Source organism: Triturus cristatus, chromosome 1_1, assembly GCF_964204655.1.
Source record: "Triturus cristatus chromosome 1_1, aTriCri1.1, whole genome shotgun sequence".
In the NCBI taxonomy this organism is placed as follows: domain Eukaryota; kingdom Metazoa; phylum Chordata; class Amphibia; order Caudata; family Salamandridae; genus Triturus; species Triturus cristatus.
Window position 1 is genome coordinate 1,281,185,805 of NC_140579.1, and position 18,692 is coordinate 1,281,204,496.

The window sequence follows — 18,692 nt, forward strand, 5'->3', positions numbered from 1 at the left end:
AACACAGGAACCCTCCTGAGAAGCGGCAGACATAAGGGACTCCGCCGAATCCCACAAGCAAGAAGTGGCTCTAGCCAATACACAAAGAGTGTTAAGGGCCCGCAAAGCCGCACTGGAGGAGGCGAAGCTATTGTGCCGCCAGGAATCTAACCAGCGGGCCTCCAGTGAAGGGGGAGACAACACCAATGGCAGGGAGGTAAAGGCAGTCTGTAAAAGAGGGCCCCAGGTAGAGGGCTGGAGGGAAAGACAGACAGGATCATGCGGGGCAGGACGGTGGCGATGCAGAAATGGCTGTGGCACCGGGTCCCCCATGGCAGGATGCCCCCAAGCCCGCAAAAGAGAAGTGTGGAGCAAAGCCTTGCACGGAAGAAGCAGCTCCCGACCACCAGAACCATGATGGAGAACCTCCAGCAGATGATCCAGCTGCCCATTTCCCCACGGATCGCCCATGCGCAAGATTCCCGGAGCCGTGGAAACAGCCCGAGCGCAGGCAGCACTCTCCTCCGTAGGGCCCCGCGGCAGGGAAAGCAGTTCCTCTGTGGGCGACAGCTGCAAGCTAAGGCGGCCGTCCCCCAGCCCAACCGGAGGAAGGAAAGGCCAAGCCCGGAACGGGGAAGGTGGACCGATGAACAGGGAAGGTGGACCGATGAATGGGGAACCTGAGGTGCCTCCAGCAAAGACTGCGGGCGCGGTGACGGCGAAGAGCCGTCCTTACAGGACGCCGGGGAAAAAGCCACGACGCGGAGAAGATGAAACCAACAACCTCCGAACCTCTGGAGAAGAGGGGGCGTCCGAAGACGAATCGACGACCCAGCGTCGTAGAGTCCCCCGCCGGCGTCAGGTCAACGTCAACCGGCGCAGAAGGGGACGCCGGAACGATCGCAACCACAACACGCGGCGTAGGAGACCGAGGCTAGGTCGGAGCCAGGGCAGCTAAAGAACGGCGTAAAAAGGCATAGACAAGGCAGTCGCCGGCATGGAGGGACGAGGGGGGCCCGTGGATACACCCGGACCCCTAGCCGACCCCGCCAGGGCCAGCAGCCACCAGCGCCTGAGCGGCATCACCTTGTCCTCGGACAAGGCCGGCGCCTGCCCAGAGGACCGAGTTGGACTCGAGGACACGCCCACAGCCCCGGCAACCTCCCGCAACACCACAGGGACCCACGCGGGGGTTTGGGGCGAGGCAGTGGCGCCGTGGTCCGAAGGAGGGAACCCCGGAGGGCCGCACCCTGACGGCACCACCAATTCAGAACCTGAAGCCGAACCTGTGCGCCGGGGCCGGAGCTGCCGGCGACACCACAGAAGTCCCCGCACGTGGCAAAGGATCCGCAGACGTCCCAGGAAGAAAAGGAGAAGAGGGAAGAGCCAAAGAGGTATGCAAGGCCGCTGCATAGGCCTCCATCTGGGCTCTGGTCGCCCCCGCCCCGGCAGATAGGGTGGCGACGCGCGGGCCGCACCACCCGCGGAGAACCCGCACCCCCAACAGGCCGGGGACCGGGCCTCGGGGACACACAGACACTTACCAAGGTGAGCGACGCCCTTGCGGCCTGGGAGAGGGACAATATCTGAGACGGAAGCAGCGGGTCTTGAAGTCTTCCGCGGGGGACGGGCGCGGCGACGTCGACCTGGAAATGCGTGCCTAAAGGAGTTTCATCCGGCGCTCCTGCCGGGACTTTGGCTTCATTTGCTGACACGCCTCGCAGTCCGTGGAGTCGTGGTGCTTCCCCAAACACCACATGCAGATGGGGTGAGGATCCATTGCTGACATCTGGCGTGCGCAAGACGAGCACGTCTTGAAGCCCGAAGGCATTTGCACACTGTTCTCAAGTAAAATGCTGAAAGCAGAAAAAGAAGGCCTGAAACAGGCCAGGAACACGATCCGGATCCGCGTTGCACGCAGAAAAGAAGAAAACGGACGTCAGCGCGCCGGGGTGGGGCTTATGTGACCTCGCTGATGTCACGCCCACGGATGACGTAGGGGTGGAGTCGCGTGGTACCGCCTCCCCCCCTCCCCCGGCGAGCAGAGATGCTGGGCAAGAAAGTTTTCTGGGTCCAGTCTCACGCCTAGGGATAATTCTACGTTAAGGAATCTGCGGCTAGTAGTCTCTATCAGATGAAGATGACAACTGACTTGGGCCCCAGCCCTACAAGCCTGTCTCCTCCTGCAGCGCCCCTGCTTTAAGAAACCGACATGTCCTGCAGTCAGCAACCTCCAAGAACGCCAGAGACCCAAGTTGCCTTCAACAAAGACTCCTTTCTCCCGTGGACACCGGATTGGTCTAGAAAGAAGCTAAACCAAGGACTCCAGAAACAAATGGATCTGCAACACTTCCACCACTCTGCACCCATCGCCACGGCCAATGTCAAGGTAGCTTACCGACCTAGTAACGTCTCCCCAGCAATCCTGACCTGGGATCCAGTGTTGGACGACCTCTCCTGAACTTCCCCAAGACACCTACAGCATCAACATTAAGGGTCCCCCCCGACCGAATTGTGGGAGAAACCGGATGCTTAAAGACACTCCTGAACCCGCAGCCCCCAGGCCTTTAAGTGCCCAACCGAAGGTGTCACAGCATCCCCCCACTATCCAACTTACATTTACAGTCGTGAGATTCATTTAGCCAGTCTTTTACTCCAAGCCTGCAGTAGTTTTCTTCAACCTAGGAACTTTTATTGATTTCTACTGGGCACCTGACGCCTACTTTTCACCCAGCACATGGCTGCCCCTGTGCTGCTGGTGGTGCAGCTGTGCTGCTACTTGTTGGACACCTCAGTGCTGACCTCAAACCCCAGGGCCTGTGTCCCTGAACCACAGGTATTTGCCTGCAACTGGTGCCTTTGAGGTTCGCTTCCCCAAGTACCATGGGGTAACATTGGGTCCAGTGACATCTGCACCCGGCCGCACCAGTGTTGCTGGTGGTGCAGTACCTACCATGGCCCGACCCTTGCCCAGTGTTGGTCAAACCCTCCGGAGACTAAACTTTTAAGTCGTCTACTTACCTGAAATTACTTGCCTGCTTTTCGTCCCCTAGGATTACATTGGTTTTCTATGTATTGCACTTTGTTGATTCTGAGAATACAACACATCATCTCTTTAGACTTTGACAAATCTTAGAGGAATCTGTAAAGTATTTTGAATGTTTCTACAACCTTTTGCCAACTGTAATTGAAAGTATTGCATTTCTTTCTGAAAAGTTTACTTACCTGTAACAGAGTTCAACTTGGTTCCTAAAATAAAAATAACTAAAGTATTATTTTTGCAGCCTTTGGCCTGGAGTTAGTCACTGACTATGTTTTCCTGCCTTGAATGAGTAAATAAAACAATTGCATTCACATTAACCCATGATGAGTCTAACTGCTCAACCCAGCTATCACTAAATTGAGAGTAAGGTATTATCTAAGTTATCCTCTGCTATACCTCTGGGGACTCACTGGGTTCAGTGCACACTACACCACCTTTTTGTATAGTATATACAGAGCCGGCTTCCTACACCCCTCTAAATCATCCTCTGGTGAAAACAGTTCTACATTCTCTGCTGAATGTGTAGAAGACTGCGATGGGCGATAATGCGCAAGTGGGCTGTGTAGCATTGGTGGTGGGCTAGACTACTTTGGTGGATGTAAGAAGGACTTTATTTTTTTAAACTCTAGCCTCCTCTTTCTTGGCAGTTTGCCAGTTCGTAGATTGTAGAAATGTGACTTTTTATATGATATATCAAAATTAGATATTGTGTAAAGAGTCCAGGGTTTCCCTTAGGAGTGGACAGGGGGGTATTCTATGGCAATCCCAAGGTGCTCTATGAGGGGGGCAGTGTGGTCGAGCAGCCTTAGGCTTAACACAAAGGAGTGAAAGACATCTGAAAATACACACAATCGACAATAAATGAGACATGACTCAAAACGGAGATCCACAATAATTCATAAAAATAGCAAGTATCTTTATATATGTTGAGGCATCAGAAAATTGTTCACGTAGGTACATTTTAAAATAGGAATTTTTTGCAATTCAAAAAGTCAACGCTTAGAGAAATGTTTGATTTCTACAATATTAAACTATGGGAGAAAAATGCAATTTATCGGTTTTTGTCAGCGACTTACGGGACCCTGCTCCAGGAGTTAAGGGGAGTGGTAAGAAAGGTCCATGGCAGCACCAGCAGAACACCATCAGTGGCACTAGAGCAGCCGGGCGCAGAGGTGCCAAACAGGGTCAAGTGCCTAATGTTATCCAAAGAAGAATGGTTGCTGTAAACAGAGGCTGCAGGAGGGGACTGTGTGGCCAGTCCAGTGAAATCAACAGGTGCCTTTGGTTCTTGTGATGTTGGGGGCGGGGAGGCATGAGGACACCTTAGGTCTTCTTTCTCCTTTGGATGGGGTGTTCTGGTGTCTGGTTTCTCCATCCGACAACACTCACGGTTGAGGGGCCCTGCCAAAAGAAGCTACAGGCGACGGCGGGGAGGCCACGAGGAGTCACTCCACAGTGGATACGGTAATTTGAGGACCACGCTGACACCGCTGGCCCTCTCCAACATGGGTTGAGGGGTTGGGTGCGGTGGTGCTTTGCAGCAGTGGGTTTTGGTGGGCTGGATTCCCCTTGATTTTTTTGGGCTGTCTGCAGGATACAGGGGACAGTTCCGCTGTCTCTCTGGAGGTCTTGGTTCCTGGGCGAAGGCTGGGAGGTCTCCGTGGCTTGGGAATCCAGCAGCTGCGGGACAAATTGACTTTTTGTGCAACAGGCAAAGTCAGCAGGTAGTTGCTGGGCCTTCTGTTCTTACTGTGCGATTAATTGTCAGTCATCTTTCTTCAGGTCATCAGGATATTCTCTTCTGGTGCCAGGGACTCCTCTAAATATTCAATTTTGGATAGTTAGGAGTGTGTATGGTAGTAGCCAATGGGCTACTGACTCTTGGGGTCACTACGCCTACTTTATAACTACTCCCTGTTGGAAGTGGCCATAACCTTGTCCCGGAATTCCCAAGTATGCCATCACAAAGATGGCTACTTGTTAAAAATTGCATACACTGCAGTTTAGTACACCTTAGGGGTAATATTAGCCTGCGGGTGAAACACCTGACTTGCAAATTTTCGCACCTGTCAAGGTGCCAAAGAGGCTCTGGACAAAGGGGTCGGCTTCCTTTCTTGTGAGGGGGGAGCCAGATCCCCATTTCAAAGGAGGCAGCTCTTTGAAGCTTGCTGGCCTAGGAAGGCTATCAGCAGGTCATCCTGTGGGAGGGGGTTTTGCACCCTCTTCCAGGATGACTTTTGTTCTGGGTTTTCTGAGAGCAGAGGCTCTCACCCTAGATTAGAACAGTGTCTTGGTGGCAGGCTGGCAAAAACCAGTCACAGAGCACACCAGAGGCTGGTAGGGTTTCAGGGGTACCTTTAAGGTGCCCTCTGGATGCATGTATTGGTAAAACCACCACTGGAAGCAGTGTGGGTTTACCAATAAATGATGTTTGAACCCAAGCATCCCTATCTTCATTGAAGCCATCATGAGGCAGGGGGAACTCATTTTCACCAGTGGCCAGCACATTTCAAAATGGCTTGCCTGGCCACTTGTACTGGCAGTAATAGGACTGTCAAGAACAGAGGCATATCTACTCATGCAGCTCAAATGTAATATTCAGCACCCTGCCTTAGGGACGTCAAGCTTGCTGTATGGGGGACTTACAAATTTTACATGAAGTGTTAGGGGACATAGGGATGTGTGACGTGGTGTTTTCACTTTCGTCTGCACCAAGACACGCAGCCTGCATTTACAACCATACAAGGAAAAGGTCATAAATATGGTCTGCATGGTAACGTGCATACTTGTTACTATTTAATTGCACAAAAAATTTGCAATCGCAAAAAGCAGGGTAAAAACGAGGTCCTGAGGAAGGCCTACTGACCCTTCATGGGCTATATAAAGGCTTAAACAGGTCTACCTATCCGATGCTTGGGAACATTAATTCCTAAAAGCATCACACTGATCTATTTTAACCTAGCCCTAGATCCCAGAATAACAAATTAGTTACAAAGGATAAAGGCTATTTTAACATACTCACTGCTACCAAGCAAAGAGCTCCACTCACAAACGTGTCAAGCCCTCCCATATACATACACACCAGATACCTTCAGGTCAAGTTTGCACTATATAAATCTCCGGGGGGAGGGGGTGTTCACAGGACAAACATCAATCTCCACTGGGGCATTGAAGGAGGCCAGTAGCTTCAGACGGAGCACTGGGCAGCCGGCGGGTCCACCACACCAGATATAGGGGCACGGCCAGCAACTGGAGCCTCGAAAGCTTACCATTAGGTGTGCAGCACAAACATGAAGCTCCCCCGGGGAATGAAAGGAGTCTGGTGGAGAGACGGCGACACAGACTAACACCGGATCTACGGGCATGGCCGACTGGAGCCTCGCTGACTGGGGCCGACCCAGATTGTGTGGTAAAGAGACCTCGCTTGGAGGCGCTGCAGTCATGTATGAAAGGCAGCGGGTGCCTCGACGGCACTCCTGCTTAGTAATGTAGCATTGTGTTATGCAACTGCTGATTATTTAAAGGGCTCCAATATCCTCAGGTCTACATCCCGCTATACAAGTCAATACAAAAACAAAAGAAATGCCAATTCTGCCGAGGTCTGGGGAAGCCCAGCCTGATCTGGTTCCATTGATGCCGACAAGGGATTCGCAACGCTCTGAAAACAGAGTTGTCCCAACAACTTATCAAAAGAGGGAGTGCTCACACCAGTTCTTTTGAGCTCCAGCAGATCTAGGGCTGTGGCTGAGGGCTGGAGCCTCTCAGCCTTGGACCTTCCCTGATTGTATGGTAACGGGACCTCGCTTGGAGGCGAGGCAGCGGTGTACGAAAGGCAGCGGGTGCCTCCACACGGCACTTGCGCCTAGAAATGTAACGGTGTTATCCAACTGGCGCTTACGTAAAACACTCTAATAACATTGTGTCTCCTTCACGCTATATAAATCTGCCAAAAAGAATGTTGGTTCTGCCAAGGATTGGGTAACCCCCGCCTCATCTGTTTCTCTAATGGCAGCAAGCGCTTCACCACGGCTGTCCCGGCCAGAAACAGACGCTCAGAAAATGGGAGAGGTGCCCCAACAACTTCTCATTGAAAGGGTGAGTGCTCACACCAGTTCTTTCGAGCTCCAGCGGTTTGGTAATCCTCTGACTAAATGGAAGTCAGCCACATGCTAGCAAACATTAACAGAGCAGGGAAAGATTAAAATAAATAGTCCCCCAAAGAACAGATAAACAGGCATAGTGTAATACAGTACTTAGTCCCTTAAGGACACAAACAATTGAAAGCAGTGGGCGGAGTTTAAGTCCACACATAAGTATATAAGTATATACTAAAGAACATCCAAGAGGTCAAACGCTCGACCTAAAAAGGGAGAAACACTGGTTTTTGCAAATGTGTTCACAATATTTTATGAAAATGCAAGATAGCAGGTTGGACAGAAGGCACCTAAAAACCTATTTGCGACGGCACACTCCTCTGAACCCAATCTCCTAGCCAAGAACAACTTCGCTAAGAAACCTACGCATAGCATGGGAACCCAGAAAAGATTCATGCTACTTGCTGAATTGTTTTGTATTCACTTAAGACCTCCCCTTGAAATGAGGCTTTTCTTAAACTGGAAAATAGACGAGATTACTACGTCAACTCCCAGCTGATCCTCTCTCTCACCAAAGAACCCACTGTTGACCGGGACAACTTCCAAGAAGGAATGAAAGCAGTTGCCACCTGGATAAAGGACAGCTGCCTGAAGCTCTACTCGGACAAGACAAAAGTCCTCATCCCGGGAACCTCTCCCTCGGCTTGGAACGACTCCTGGTGGTCCTCTGCTCTAGGAAGTCTCCTTAACCCCACGAACCACGCACAAAACCTCAGCATCGTACTGGACTCCTCGCTCACAATGGACCGCACCGTCTCCTCTGCCTGCTTCAACAGACTCTGCCTACTTCGAAAGACTTTCAGATGGATCCCCACCGAATCTAGGGAGACAGTCAACTATGCCCTCATCAGCAGCTGACTCTACTACAGCAACAACCTCTACACTGGAGGTCACCCAGAAACTCCTCCGAGGACTCCAGAATGCCGCAGCAAGACCGCTCAACATCCCCCATCACAGCCACATCACCCAACAACTCTGCAATCTCCACTGGCTCCCAGTCGACAGAAGAATAACCTTCAAACTCATCACCCATGCATACAAGGCCATTCACAACGCCGAACCTGCATACCTGAATCACCGGCTCACATTCCAGGTACCTAACAGACACCTCCGCTCAGCATTCCCTGGCAACTGGCTTTCCCTGGCAGCTTTCACTGTTGCAATAACCCACCTTCCCCACTTTTTACCAGACTACTGATGCACTTTGACTTGATGTGCCCTGGGTCCCTGCCAATCAGGTTCCCAGGGCCGGTGTTCTTTCCCCGAAACTATAACTTCTATCCCCCAATTGGCACCTCTCTGGCCACGTCAGTCTCTTATAAAAGGTCCCATGGGTGGCAAGGGCTGCAGCACTTATTGTGCCATCCTTAGAGGCCATACACACACACACACACACACACACACACACACACACACACACACACACAATGTTTCGGTGCAGAAAAAAGTGAAGTTAACAGAGCACAAACCCCTATGTGCCATGCCTACAACCCACTGCCCTAGCATAGGTCAGCCACCCCTCAAGCTGGATGCACTATACCAGCTAGAGGGGTGAGAACAGGTGCATGAGCCCTGTACGCCTACAGTGTCTAGACCAATTCCTAGACATTGTAAGTGTAGTAATGCCATCAAGAGTTAATGGTGCTGGGAGATTGTCTTCAAGAACTCCACAGCACCATAATGGCTTTACTGAAAATTGGGAAGTTTGGTATCAAACTTCGCAGCACATTAACCAACAGATGCCAGTGTGGGATTTAATGAAAAATGCACTCAGAAGGCATCTTAGAGATGGCCCCTGAAAAACGAACAGCCTCGGGTGGGTTCCCTGACTGGTACCCACAAGCCTGCCAGCACGAGACATGTTTCTGGACCCCCTAGGGTGGGAGCATTCGCTCCCTGAGCCCAGAAACACAGCCATTCCTGGACGGAGGAGTTCACACCTCCCCGAGGCCAGGAAGAGACATCTGTGGCAGAGGTAGCTTCAAAAGCATTGCACCCTTTGTAATGCGACCCCCAGCCTCTCGTACTATCAGGAGCTGGCCCCCTTCCTATCTCCCCTCCTTTTCGGTAGGAAGACAGGCAGGAAAAATTAGCCAGCCCAGAAGGTGTGCCCACCTCTGCCAACCCCACCCCTCAGGTGGTGGAGGCGAGGTGAAGACCACTCATGATCTGCAAGATAGCTGCCACTCCCCAGTCAGGATTAGGGATTGTGCTCACTCCCCCAAGTTGGGTGAGGACACCAAGGGTGCAGCTACCCTAAGATCAGTGGACCATCGGCTACTGACCACGAGACCCCTAAAACACCCCGTAAATACAGTATTTAGGGGGCAGCCGTGAACCAACAAGACAGAATCCAGCAACCTACGAAAAAGGATGAAAGACGACAACCAGCAGAAGAGGCCCAGCAGAAGAGGCTGCAGAGAAGAACTGACTTTGCCCCAGTCCTACCAGCCCGTCTGGTGTTTCCAGAGATCCTGCATCAAAAGTTGCCTTGTCCTGCAGCCAGCGACCTCCAGAACCCTGGGAGGACTGTCTGCCTTCAACAAAGACCAAACCTCCTGTGAACAGCAGCTCTGTTCGAAAGAAACACCCGAGCCTGCTGAGGAAAAAGAAACCGGATGCCTGGAACCACCACTGCACCAGTCGCCTACGGGCCGAGTTAGAGTGACCCACCGGTCCCAGCGAGGTCCTCCAGCATTCCAGAGCCCAAGTTCACCATAGGACGACCTCTCCAGGACTCCCCGATGCCGCCTGCAGCCTCTGCACGGAGCCCCCCCCCTAGCCCCCCCCTCCCCCCCCACCCCCCCACACACGAGTTTCCCGCTAAGGTGAAATCTGACCTCAAAAGACCCCCTGCATCCAGCCGCGCTGCACATTGGAGAAAAGAACCAGAGGCGCACCTACGTCCCCGGGGGCTTCAACGTACCTGCCCAGCAGTCTTCCTGGACCGAGCCTGCAGCTCAAAACCCAGATTCCCCATTGAAAGCAACAGGGCACCCAACACCAAAACAGCACCCTGCACCTGGCCGCCTCTGCGCCGCTGCGGGTGCACCTTGTGTGCTAAAACAGATCCCCCTTTGCATTGAGCTAAACCCCAGGAGCTGCTCTTAAGCAGTCACCAATCGGAGGCCCCCTATCTCTCATTGGATAACATTGGGCCTCAGCACTCTGCACCCAGCCGCCCTAGTGCCGCCGAGGGTGTAACAAGTGCATCCTTCACCATGGGAGAACCCTTGTTCTAACCCCAGAAACTCAACAACAAAGACCCAGTACTTACCTGGTAACCGTTAACTTCATTTCTCTCCAGAGGAATCCATTGACTTTCTCTAAAAAATATTTTAAGTGTGGAGTTGATTTGTATGGAAACCTGTAAAATGACAATTGTCCAAAACTGATTTTACTTACCTTTTCTCTAGGAAATGTCCCAGTGTGATATCTAGGGATATCACACCGAGTAGAGAAACAAATCTAAAAAGTAATCTAAAAAGTGATCTGTACAGTATTTCAATAACTTGACTTACCTGTATTTCACACAATTGCGTTTGAACTTGCAACACTGCATAATATTTTGCAAAGCATTTATTTCATTTAGATCTGCAAGGCTTTGCTTATTCTAGAAATAAAATAACTTAATGTTTTTATACAAATCAAATTGGTCTGAGTTCAGTCTTTGTGTGTGACATCATTTGCTGATTGAGTGTGTACAACAAATGCTTAACACTACCCTCTGATAAAACATTACTGCTCGCCCACACTACCACAAATAGGGAGAATGGTGCTATCTACTTTTACCTGTCTACCTTTGGGGTTTCACTGGACTCCTTTTGGTATAGTAAATACAGAGCCAGCTTCCTACACCGTCCCACACATCCGCAACACCAGAACTGGAGGAATGTCCTTCTCCTACCTTGCCTCCAAGACATGGAACACCATGCCCATCACCTCAGGAAATCACCATCGCTGACTCAATTCAGGAAAGACCTGGCTCTTCGGATTAACTCCGCACTTAAGTCTGATCTGCTGCACCTCGAGACCCTCATGGGTAAGTAGCCGCTCTTTACAAACCCTGATTGATTGATTACAATGAAAGTAGTAGAACATGCACATCAACAAATGGGAAACAAGCATTGGCAAAGCCAATAGGTCTCGTCTAGGAAACTTACTGGCTTTAGCAATGATTTTTACGCCATGCTGTACAAAAGCACAACAAAATAATGTTTTTTTAAAAATGCTATGCCGCGCTCAGAGTCCTTTAGGCATGCACCTACAAAATGAAGCAAGCAATTTGCACAAAATGCGCTTTTATGTTCTGGAGCGAATGCACTTAAAAAAAGAAAAAAAGGAAAGTTTCTTACCTGTAATCCTGGTTCTCTTCCAGGGAAACCCTCAATGTCTTAAGCACGGATTTACCCTTATTGAGGAGGATTCTCTGGCGGAGAACGGGGAATGGGTTGGCAATGGGAAATCGGGTGGGAGAGGACGCAACACAGAGGGAGTGAGAGAAGGATAAGCAAGAAAACAATGGGGAAGCCACGGACAACAAAGGGTGGGGATGGTGGAAGCAGACGGACAGCAGATGGCTTGTGGGGATAGGTAAACACATGATCAGAGGGAGTAGGGAAGCAAGAATGGCAATGGAAGCTGGGTAGGCAGGAAGCAATAACTGAGGGAGGGTGTGGAACATGCTGGCAAGAAAAAGTAATGCAATGTACATGAGGGAGACAGCTAGGAAACACATGCACTCTACCTAACCAAAAAGAACAAGCATTGACAAAGCTAACAGGTCTCACTTATGCAAGAACTTTAGGCTTTGTCAATGTGATTTAGCCATGTTGTACATCAGCCTGGCTGCTGTTCAGCTTCGCTAAATGTTTGTGGCATAGAGGAGAAAGATGTTGAATGGAGCCGGGCGCAGGAGATCAAGGCCCAGGAGAGCGCGGTGCGTAGGGCCCAGTAGAGAGCGGCTCAAAGTGCAGTAGCATCGGGTGGACTGTGAGTGGCGTGGAGTTGTGGAGGGTAGAGTGGAATGGGCAGGGTAGAGTGAAGTGACGTAGAGTGCATTGGGGTAAAGTGCAGAGTGGTGTGGTGTAGAGTGTAGTGGCAAAGACTGCAGAGTTGTATAGTAGCGTAGAGTGCAATGGCATAAAGTAGGGTGGTACACAGTGCAGAGACATAGAATGAAGTGGCGTAGAGTGGTGTGGTACAGAGTAGAGAAGGGTGCAGTGATGTGGAGTGTTGCGTGGTATGAAAGGGAGTATGCATGGTAGTGTACTGCCATTACAGACAACATTTTCATTCTAAATGACCATTACATTTGCAGACATACTGATAAAAGTATAAAGCACATAGCGATAACATGTGGAGATGTCAGTGTATCGATTTGTTTTGATCCTATTAAAATATTTGTTTCTGCCACACTTCAGAATTATAAAAGAATATGGGTAATTTCATTCTTTCCAAACATACATACATTTAATGTTGTGTTAGCAAAAAGCTTTTGTCACAGTACGATCGTCACAAATTCTCACTTTGAAGTAAGAGAAAGAAAAGTAAAGACCAAGTTTTATCCTAAGACAGACAGCGACATTTGACCTCTCTTTGAAAGCACAGAGAATAGGACAAGATAAGAACAAGATTTAAAGGCCTGTTTACAGAAAACAAGCACTTGGTGGAATAATATAGTAAACAGGATATGCTCCACAGGCGAGATGAACTCAAGCTGGACAGCCAAAAATTAATAAAGCCAGAAGATAGACAACTAGCAAACGCAAGTCCCAAAACACAAAGCTGATGGTAAGCAATGGGCAGAATGCATTCCAAGGGAAGCCTTTCAAATGTCCCCAAGATGTATTTAGCAAACCAGGCAGCTGTGCAGTCTGGTAGACTGACCTAAAAATAGTGCCTGAAAAGTGAGCAGCGTAAGGACACAAGTGATGGGTCTATTCGACAGGAAAGACAGCCCATGGAAGCCAACTAATAAGTAAACAAATGAAAGCGACTAAGCCAGTCAATGGTAAGCATTGGGTGAGCCCCAAGTACACTGTAAGCCAACAATGTGTCTTGCAACAGACAGTGCATGTGTAGTCTTAAGCAAGAACCTAGAAAGAACCTGAATATAGCAACTATGCACATGAGATTCCAGGGCCTACATATGATTTAATAGGAGGAAGGAGATGCCACCAAATGGTCAACAACGCCAAAGGGGGAAAGGAATATGCTACTTACCAGTAAGCATCTGTTCTTGGCATGTAGAGCTGCAGATCTACACACTGTGCATAGATCACCATCTGGTGTTGGGCCCGGATGTTTCAGTTGTTTTTCTCTTGGAAAGTCTTTGGAAGTCACGAGGTATGCGACTCCTCCTTTGGATCATATTGCGCATGGGCTTCGGGTCCATCCTCAGATTGTTATTCGCCAGCGGGGAAATGATGGAGCTTTGTAGGAAAAAGGAAAGATGCCCATGTGAGCTGTATCTAAATAAAATAAAACTGGAACAGATAAAAGGTAGCCGGGGAGGTGGGTGGGCATGTGTAGATCTGCAGCTCTACATTCCAAGAACAGATGCTTACTGGTAAGTAGCATATTCCGTTCGAGGCATATGAGCGGCAGATTGCACACTGTGCATAGATTGTGTAGCAGTACTCCCTCCTAGCGGCGACCACCAGTATCTGTTGCAGTTGTCTGAAACAGTGTTTTGAGGACAGCCTGGCCCACACTAGCTTGTTGCTTAGTTTGCACATCTACACAATAGTGTTTAGTGAAAGTGTGCGGTGTAGACAATGTAGCTGCTTTGCAGATATCATCTAAGGGGATGTTCCCTAAAAATGCCATGGAAGCCCCTATCTTACGTGTAGAGTGGGCTTTAGGGGGAACAGATAGCGTTCGTTTTGCTTTGTGGTAGCAAATCTGTATGCATTTAACAATCCACCTAGCTATCCCAGATTTGGAGATGGGGTTGCCTTTGTGTGGTGGTGAGAAAGACACAAATAGTTGTTTGGTCTTGCAAAAAGGTTGTGTTCTCTCGATGTAGTAGAGTAAAGCTCTTTTGACATATAGGGTATGTAGAGCTCTTTCTGCAATGGTTTGTGGCTGCGAGAAGAATACGGGCACTTCCACAGATTTATTGAGGTGAAAGGGAGAAATGACTTAAGGAAGGAATTTTGGATTAGTGCGGAGAACCACCTTATTGATGCATTTGCAGAAAAGGTTTTGAATGAGTGAGTGCTTGTATATCACTGACCCTTCTGAGGGAAGTAATGGCTACAAGGAAAGCTGTTTCCCATGTTAAAAATTGAAGCTCGCATTTATGTAGAAGTTCGAATGGAGGCCCCATTAGTCTTGTGAGAACGATGTTTAGGTTTCACACCGGTGAGGGTGGCACTCTAGGGGGAATTATTCTTTTGAGGCCTTCCATGAAGGCTTTTATGGCAGATACTATAAAGAGTGATGCTGCTGTTTTTTTGTAGATAGGCTGCTATGGCAGCAGGTGTAGTCTAATAGACGTGTAGGCTAGGTTGCATCTTCGTAGGTGTAGTAAGTAGCCTATGATGTGTTGGATACACACAACTAAGGGATTGACATTATTGTTGTGACAATAAATCACGAAACGTTTCCACTTGGCCGAGTGGTAGGCCGTCTAGCTTCTTTAATGACGTTCATACAGTCCGGTGGAAGATTAAGGTAACCAAATTCTAGGATTTCAGGGACCAGATCGCAAGGTTGAGCTGAGCTGGGTCTGGGTGTCTGATCTCTCCATGGTTCTGGGTTAAGAGGTGTAATTTTTGGTGCGGAACTACGGAGAGTTCCAGCAATGTGGTGTACCACGGTTGTCAGGCCCAACTTGGAGCAACTAGGAGCAACTAGGATGAGAGTTAGGGAATGTTGCTGTAGTTTGCGCACCACTAATGGAATGAGTGGGAGAGGCGGAAAAGCGTATGCAAATCTGCCTGACCAGTTCATCCATATCGCATTGCCTTTGGACAATGGGTGTGGATATCTGGTGGCAAAGCTTGGGCATGTGGCGTTTTTGTGGGTGGTGAAGAGGTCTATTTGTGGTTGCCCCCACGTTTGAAAGAATGGTTGAAGAACTTGTGAATGAAGTTCCCACTCGTGGATTTGCTGAGTTTGACGACTCAACAGATCTGCAATGGTGTTGGACTCCTGGGACATGTTGTGCTAGGAGAAAAATGTTTTGAGGTATGGCCCCCACCTCCATATGTCTGTGCTAGCTGAGAGAGCTGAAGAGTGTGTGGGCCGCCCTATTTTTGGATGTAGTACATTGCTGTCATGTTGTATGTGCGGACTAAGACAGCCTTGCCTGAGACGTGTGTTTGAAAGGCTTTCAGGGCTAGAAATATGGCCAGTAACTCCAGATGGTTGATGTGGAGTAACTTTTGTTGAGGTGTCCACCTGCCCTGCATGGTGTGATGTAGCAGATGAGCTCCCCAGCCAGAGAGCGATGCGTCCGCTGTTCAAACTATTTGAGGAACCGGCTCTAGGAACGGTCGCCCTTTGGAAAGGTTTTTGGTGGTCCACCACTGCAGAGAGCGATGGGCACGACCGTCTACCAACACCAGATCTGTTAATTGACCTCGAGCCTGGTTCCATTGGCGTGCTAGGCACTCTTGGAGAGGACGCATCTGAAGTCTTGCATGAGGTACTATGAATATGCAAGAGGCCATCATCCCTATAAGTTGCATAAACCCTCGGGCTGGAAGAGTGTTGAGGTTGAAATTTGGCGTGAAGAGCTTGTATGCTTGCTATCCTGGTAGGGCTGGGGTAGGCTAACGCTTTTGAGGTGTCTATGGTGGCACCGAGGTATTGTTGTACGTGGGAGAGATGCAGATGGGACTTGTCGTAGTTTACTGTGAAGCCTAGGTCGTGAAGTAGTTGGATAGTGGCATGAGTGTGTTGTACACACTGGTTGTATGAGCTGGCTTTTATAAGCCAGTCGTCTAGATATGGGAAGACGTGGATGTGTTGTCTTCTCAGGTGTGCTGCCACTACTGCTAGGCACTTGGTAAACACTTGTGGCACCGTGGTGACTCCGAAGGTGAGTACTTTGAATTGGTAGTGGTGACCGTCCACTATGAATCTGAGAAACTTCCTGTGAGCGGTGGGAATGTGGAAGTAGGCGTCCTTGAGCTCTATGGTGGTTAGGAAGTCGTTTTGGGAGAGCAGAGGAAGCACCTGCTGGAGTGTGACCATGTAAAAATGGTCTGAGAATGTATTGGTTTAGGGGTCTGAGGTCCAGAATGGGCCTGAGAGCCGTCCTTCTTTGGTATGAGAAAATATAGGGAGTAAACTCCCTTGTTTTGTTGGTGGGCAGGAACTACTTCTATTGCATTTTTTTGTAGGAGGGAGATTACCTCCTGCTTTAGAAGTGACAAATGTTCCTGTGACATTGGGCGCTGTTTAGGTGGAATGGTTGGGCGGGGGGGTAGATGTTAGCTCTAGACAGTAGCCTGATTGGATTATTTGTTGTACCCATCTGTCTGAGGTGATGGTAGCCCAGAAAGGAAGGAAATTGTGGAGTCTGCCCCCGACTGGAGTGGAATAGTCTGGGGGAAGTGGAGGGAAGTCACTGGGTGGGGGTGGGGGTGGAGGCAGAGCCGGAGGTGTTAGTTTTGCCTCTGCCTTTGTTGCTGTTACCTCTGTAACTGCCTCTTTAATAACCCCTAGTGAAGGTGGATTGGGTAGGGGTTTTGTAGGAAGTGGAGGCTCTGTCGGAGTAGCCTCTGGTGTTGCTTCTACAGGAGGAATGGCGAAAGGAGCGCCTAGGTGCTTGCGACTGCAAGGCTCCCATAGATTTTGCCGTGTCTGTGTCCTTCATTTTTTCTAGGGCTATATCGACATTAGGACCAAACAGATGTTTCTCATCAAAGGGGTGGTTGAGGATGGAACTTTGAACCTCAGGTTTGATACCTGAGATGCGTAGCCAAGCATGTCTACGCAGAAGGGTGCTGGTATTTATTGCCCTGGAGGCAGTGTCAGCTGCATCGAGGGCACAACGGATGGAAGGGTTTGTAATGGTTTTACCCTCTTGAATCAATTAGTTGGCCTTACGTTTATATTTGTCAGGGAGGTGTTGCATGATTGACTCCAGCTCATCATAATGTGCCCTGTCGTATCTGGCTAGGAGCACTTGGGTGTTAGCGATACGCCAGATGTTGGCCGCCTAGGACGCCGTAAGTTTGCCAGAGGCATCTAGGAGTTTAGACTCCTTATCTGGCGGTGGAGCCTCACCGGATGCCTGGGAATTGGCACGTTTCCTCGCATTGGAGACTACCAGGGAGTCTAGTGATGCGGGGCCTTTAATATAGGGTGGGTCTGTTGGGGCGGCTTTATATTTTTTCTCAATACGTGGGTTAATGACCTCGCCCTAACTGGGTCTTTAAAAACCTCTGGTGCGTGCTTAATAACCCCCTTAAGCATCGTCAGGATTGAGGTGGACCTGTGTGCAGTGTTGACTGTATCTAAGAGGAAGTCGTCCTCTACGGGGTCTGTGTGGAGATCAACCCCGTGGTAGCGGGCAGCCCTATGGAGTAGCTGGTTAAAGCCCATGGTGTCCTCTGGGGGGGGGGAGGGTCTAGAAGGGTAAAGATCGTCCTGCAGGATGTTAGGGACGTCTGAGATGTTGTAGTCGTCCCATGGGTCTGGGGAGCCTGTAGGAGTAGGGTCCCCTGTTGGTTGGTTGTCTGCCCCGTCCCGTGTGTCGTAAATAATGTCATCATCGCCATCCTCATCTGGAGATGGTGTGGGAGAATGATGGGATGGGGGGGGGGGGGGGGAGGAGGAGGAGGAGGAGGAGGTGGAGAAATCCTCAAAGGGGAGGTGGCAAAGTCTCTCCTTTTTGGTGGTGGAGCTGGTGCAGGCTTGTCCAGTGATCTTTTTCTGTTGCTAAGCGACAAATGCCCAGTCTTTGGATCCTTTACGAGGGTTTTTTGGTAAGGATCGGGTCGAAACAGTCTGTAAGGGGCAGGTCCTTCGGTGCCGATGGTGTCGGAGCCATGGGTTTTTTAGGCGTCTATTCGGCACTGGTTCTTGGTTTCGAACCGTGGGGTTTAACAGTGTCTTTTGACTTCCTCTGTTCCGAGGTGGCTTTCAGCTTCGAGGTTTGGGAGTCTAGGCTTTTCGGCTTCTTGCTCGGCTCCGAGGGGGTTATCGGTGCCGAAGAGCCGGTGCCAGCCTTCGGCGCAGAGAGCTTCGGTGTCAAGCTCGGCGCAGACGAGGAAAGGCGCGTTTTCTTTTTCAGTGTCAGTGCCGATTAGGTTTTTTCGGCACCGAGGGTAGGCTGGCTCGAGCTGCCTGAAGGCTTGATGGGCTTCTTAACCGGGCCCGGAAGCGAGGTATGGGAAGCAGTCTTTTGGTGCATACCTAGGCCGAAGGCGTGACCGAAGCCTTTTTCAATGGCGTGGAGGGGGGTTTAGGGTCGGGGTCGGCGTCTGTACTCACGCCCCTCTGTGCCGGAGTGATGTCCTCGACGTTGGCTTCGGAGGCGCTGACGAGGCCTTCTT

At 50.0% G+C, this 18,692-nt stretch overlaps 1 protein-coding gene across 12 annotated transcripts in view; it reads right to left on the bottom strand.

Annotated features, from left to right (window-relative positions):
* LOC146871964 (KAT8 regulatory NSL complex subunit 1-like) overlaps positions 1-18,692 on the bottom strand; it is a 1,874,485-nt gene that overhangs the window by 1,061,147 nt on the left and 794,646 nt on the right. The window lies entirely within an intron of this gene.